Here is a 6000-nt window from a genome sequence, read left to right on the forward strand (position 1 = left end):
GAATTCAGAGGAAGCGAGAGGAATAACTGTAGCTTTCAAAACACATGTCAGCGTTGCCCTTTGAAATCAGACTCTTGTTTTGCGCTTCAACAGCAGTGAACTCGCTCTCTGCACCAAATATGGAGGCAGCAGAAAAGAAACTGGTGGAGTTCCAGCGAAAGAGAAGGATAATATAATTAGTTTGAGGAGTAGGAGAGAGGCATCAGTTAGGATCAGATAGATGAGAAAGCAGATGAAAGGAAATGAAGGGAGAGGTGGAAAAATGTGTGGCTTAATGACAAATCTCCGAAACTAATCTATTTCTAGAGGTGTGGTCAATCCAATCAAAGGACTTCCTGTGGCCTCTTGAGCATGTATCTCTTCCGAATGTGTCCGTCCGTTGTCTGCCCACTTTGCTGCGATGTTACTTTGAAAAGACTCTTTGCAAAACTGGGTCCTGAGGAGTAAAAAGAAAACTGGGTCAAACGTATAGTTTTGGTTCCCTGTGATGCTCCAGCTCCTCTTTCATGTTGGGTCAGTGATTTTGGAGGTTGTCGGGATCCAGTGGTGTAAAAGACAGGATCAATAATAAAGTCTAATTCTATAGCGGAGTACATCAAGAGGCTTCACTATTCAGTATGCAGTCTGTGTACTGAAGACTGTTTGAATTGTGGACGTTTGTTCCAATTGCTCTAACGCAAAATAAAATTGGGCTGGGACCCTGGATTGGTCCGGGTCTATCATGCACAACAGTTTGGCTGCCACTAATCAGACGCTGGCAGACGATGGGGAATGATGGATCATACGCAAACATGTTCTCGTTGCTGCTGATTAGACGGGTTGGACGCATTTTAATCCCCTAAATTACTCTGATTTGTGTGCCTCAGTGTTTGTCTGATTGTCTACAGCTTGTTTCGTGCATGATGAAGTGGATGTCGATGACTTGATTTGGACAAAAAAATCATCCCCTTCATTGCTGTGATCTATTGTTTTCTAAAAACTGCCCTGATTGGCCTAAGTATGCACAGAAGTGTTTGTTTTTGGAGCTTGGGCGAAGACGTTTGGTTGCCAAAGTGCATCCATTTGTTTATTCTGGGAAGAAAACTTACTGTGAATCAAAATCAATTTCAGCCAATGCAGTATTTATTTATCTATTTATTTAGTGACCCTACCTGTGACCCTCTGCGTTTCCATTAGGTTTCCATTTTTATAGTGTACATTATCAATACAAAAACCCTATTGAGATCTATTGATTTGTTGACCCCTTGGCCTCAAAAGATTTGACTAATCCCGAATAACTATTGCCTCCAGCTATACTGACTATAGAAATCATAGGATTTCCGTTTCTTTCAGATTGAGAGCAGAACCTATTGATTTCGCATTCAGATTTTTTATTGCTTTCACTCAAAACCCAGAGCTCACACTCAAACAGCCACTGCTTGTGCTAGGATTTACTCTGCTGGTTGTTTGGACAGATTTCCTTCGCTCAAGCTTAATTCAGCTCCTCTCCTGGTTCTCACGCTGCTTCAGTGCTCTTGGATTATTTTTATGTGTGCGCTTGGATTTGTTGGTCTGTCAAAATTATTCATTGCAAGTTGTAGTGTTGACAAAGGAAATTGCCCCTCCCTCGTTGTGGGTGCGTTAGCTTTACATGAAGAGTCCCTTTAGCTCCTTTAACCGCGTGCATGCCGTTTTATTTACACAGCTAACACGGCAGAAAAAATTAAAGAGCGGAGGAGAAATCCGAGAACAGACGTTTCACGCGCACACAGATGCAACGTGAGAAGCTGGAGCGCAGGAAATCTGTCCAAGCCATCGCACGATTAGAGCACAAGCAGAGTAAATCTAAGGACAAGCAGGGGCTATTTAAATGCAAGTGCAGGGTTTTGAGTGAAAGCGTTACAAAAACTGAACATGAAATCAATGAGCCCTGCTCTCAAACTGAAAGATCACTCCTAAATAAAGACAGGGAAAAAAACAAAAGGATTACGCTTCCATGGCTTCTTGGGTGGAAATGATTCAGAGTCTCTCTTTACTGCATCTGTCACACATCTGTACATGAGGAAGATGTGTCGCCCATTCTCCTTAAAACACCCCCCTCTGAGGCTTTTGATATATCCGACACATGGAGTTAACACTGTGGGCACGACAGCATCTTCTTACGTTTGCAGCCTCCAGCAGTGACAAGTCCCAATGAATAAGACATTGTGTTTTGTGCAAGACGCAGTCCGCCTGCCTTGTTTTTCTACTCCTATTCTCCCAATAAAAACAAAAAAGAGAGAACATAGCTGCATGGTCCAGAACGCAATATTCTCTTTGGTCTCTCCATTAAAATTTAACCGCCTGGGGGAAAGAGAATATTACTATCTGCAATATTTGAAAACAAACCACCACTTGAGTCAGAGAGGAGGAAAAAAGGCGTGCAGATGTAGTTTTACACGACGACACGTTTCCTCCTTGTCAGATTTATACAGCATGTGCATGTCCACCCCTTAACGCTCCCTGTAAGAGACACTGAAAATTCATTCTAGAGGTTGTCTTTAACTTCTGCCACCCTGAGTTCCTCTCAATCATCTGAGGCCTGAGTGGAGGCAAGATAGTTTATTACTGTGATAAATCCCTGCACTGCAGGGGCCATTTGCCATTTCCATTCAAGTGCAATATTGCCAATTAAGGAAATTGTTGGTTCTGGGATTATAAAGCACCATTTTGGAGAATTACTAGTTGACACAGATGGGAGCGCTAAATATTGGAGCCACAACAGGAAATAATTACAGCAATGTGAAATGCATTAATTCTCACTTATGTGTGTGGATGTGGGAAAACGCCAGGCAATAAAACTTCTGCAATGTGAGCGCTTGTGTCACAGAGTGAGGGGATAGAATCCCAGTGAAATATGAGGATGCATTATTAACTTGCAGAGAGGAGTGAGTACAGGCATCATTTTAGTCTGTCATTTGAACTGTGATGATTAAATTATCAAGGCAATCATGTGGTGCACTGTGCCCTGCATCTTTGAACCGAGATACACTTCACCGGCTTCAGCTTTGACGGATTTAATGTGAGCGGGTTTTCATTAGCTTCATTAACAGTTAAATTGAGGAGTTTTAGCATCAAGGCACCCGAGTGCAGCTCCTGGAGATTAGGATGTAAACAATGATGTAGCTGGTCATCATTTAACTTGATTTAGTTTCCACTGATGTTCAAGCCATCCATCAATCCATCCGACCATTGATTTAAATTGATTCTGGATGATTTGTGTACAATTTGCAAGGTTCTCGGTGGCAGTTCTGTGAGCTATTCCTCCTAAGTCACCGATGAATATTCACCAACACGTTGCCCCACATTGAGTGTAGATTGATGTGACTGCTCCCCACTCAGAGGTTACAGTATACATACAGTATGTGTTGCAGATTGCTACATGGCTTTGCATGTTCATAAGAAATTCTCTCTGATTACTTCTTGACCCACAGTGCTTGTGACAGCCGTGCAAAAGCTCTTGATTAAATGCTTTGTTCAGAGTGAAATGCATTCCTTATGCACTGGTGCATGCGTCCTCCATCATCTCCCACCCTCCATATGGGAATTTGTGTGTTTCTATGGCAACAGATATGGGAACGAATGCATTGTAAACATTTTCAGTGGAGAAAACATTTGCAGTGTTTAGTGATACAATCACTCAAAGAGACTGAAGTCACACTCAGTTCTTATTAACTGCAGTGAAGTCAAGCTGGAGGTTTTCTGTGGAAAGGAGCAGGGACTGCATTTCCAAAACCACTCAGTTTGCATTTTGTCCCTCATTTGCCCCAAAACCTTTTAACCCAGGCATGTGGAGCGTGGCTGCAAACAACTTAAATGTTTTATGCCTGGGCAATCCCAGTCTGTTCACACAGTCCTGGAGAGACTGAGTAAGGCCTGTGAAAAGAAATAAAGTGAGAAGGTGAGGTGGTCTTCAGGGATCAAGACCTCATATTTGCAGGTGTGTATGGGTCCATTAAGAATCACATAGACGGTGGGTTGTTGAAAGAAGAAACCAGGCCAAATATGAGGACTGCTGCCTGGTGGGATACAAAAAAAGCAGAACCTGTCATTAAATGTGACGCAGTGAGGAAAGAAAGGTAAGTGAACCACCTCAGGATTCAGCCAGAACTGCTGTCACTGGAAAAAAAAACAACATTGGCATTTACTTTAAATGACAGCTGAGTTTCCAGTGGCTATTGGAGTGCCCGTGCCTCATTACACAGAGCGAGAGAGAGAAAGAAACAGAGTTTATCGGTCACCACAGAGAGCCGCTGGAATGCATTAAGGACACTCCGCGCCTCAAAACCGATCAGTGTTAACGCTGGCAGCAGACAAACTGCTGACGGACTCAGTGTTCCTAAAGCAGATGTGTTACAAGGCTGTGAAACCAGCCAGTGGCATATTCCTCTCCATTTGCATATTCATGTGCAGGAATTGATTCTGTCTGACACAACAGAACACAGACACACACATGCATGCACACACACACACACACACACACACACACACACACATGCACACAAGCGCACACACTCGCACACACACACACGCACGCACACGCACACTGCAGCTGCAACCTGAGACTCTGTGCTGCATTATGTGATATATTAAATTAATTAACAGGGGCCTGTGTTATATTCTCTGGCCACAGAAGTGCTGAATAACACCTTTACAAAACATTTCTTTTTCCATTCCAGTCTGTTTGTCTTGATATTTATATTTAGACCCACTTAGCCAATGTAAAATACCTTCTTTACATTAGTGCATCACCACTTACGGCAATGCAATTTCATCAAGATAAAGACTCTGCTGGCTTGAACTGAACCCCTCAATCACAGAGGAACCGGGCTGACACACATTAATTATACCTGAGACGAGAGTGATAGACAGCCTTGGAGGACCTTTCCCCTGTCTCATCAAATCCAGACACTGCATTTATAATATTGTCACTTATAAAGCTATTTCAAGCATCGTGCTAAACTAAAATTACAAATTCCTTGAGCCACAAACAAGTACAAAGTAAACAAACAACATCATCAGAGGAAATACATTATTAACCGCGTAGTCTATATGGGCCCAAATTGTAAATCTTTTAGTGCATTTGGCTTCACTCTACAGCTTTGAAATCCCCAGAAAATTATATCGTTTTTTCCACAGAGATATATCAATTAAATAGTGCAAGGATTTACAAGGTTTGATTTGCTGTGATGTTATTTTACTCCTGGAGACCAGAGGACGTTCGTCCTGTCTCCATTCTAAACTAACTAGAAGTCAGAATAAAGAAGAGTTGATGTGAGATGAAACAAAGTATGTATTTGTATCCAGAACAACATTATTCACAATAACATAATAAATATCCGTCTTGTTGCTATGACATTAAAAATACAACAGCAGAGTGTAGTTTGCACCCTACACCCACAGATCCACAGCACAAACCAAAACAAGAGTTATTTTCACACTTGTGTCATCATCTTCTGTCCCTACAGGCATTTTAAATTCTGATAAATGTGCTGCAGAAGTCTATGCTATTAAATGCTCCTTAATTCATGATACATTGTCAGGGTAAGAGTGCACACACGATGAAAATTTGTCAACATTAATATTTGATAAATACATTTACATTTAAATAGGGTGGTGCACTTTCAAGGTTCAGGAGGGCACGGCCAGTATTCTTGCAAACAGTAATGTCCACGTCGTATCATGTGCACTGATAAATATTCATTGCACAGGCTGTCATTCCTTTTCTCGTTCCTTTACTTTCCCTTGGTTCTGTCTCATTGGACGGAGTTTTACCATTCCATCAGAAATGAGTTACAGGGGATTGCATGAACGCTGACAGAGATTAATTCACGTGTTAAAAACATGAATTTTCACAAGGAGACACTGGCTGAAACATGACTGAAGATATGAGCTTGATTATCACGACATGTAACATAAAGGTCACTGTTTGAAAACTGAGGGATTGTATTAGTTCACATGATGGATTCCATTCTATCTCAA

The sequence above is a fragment of the Hippoglossus hippoglossus genome, chromosome 7 (genome assembly GCF_009819705.1).
Source record: "Hippoglossus hippoglossus isolate fHipHip1 chromosome 7, fHipHip1.pri, whole genome shotgun sequence".
Classification (NCBI taxonomy): Eukaryota; Metazoa; Chordata; class Actinopteri; order Pleuronectiformes; family Pleuronectidae; genus Hippoglossus; species Hippoglossus hippoglossus.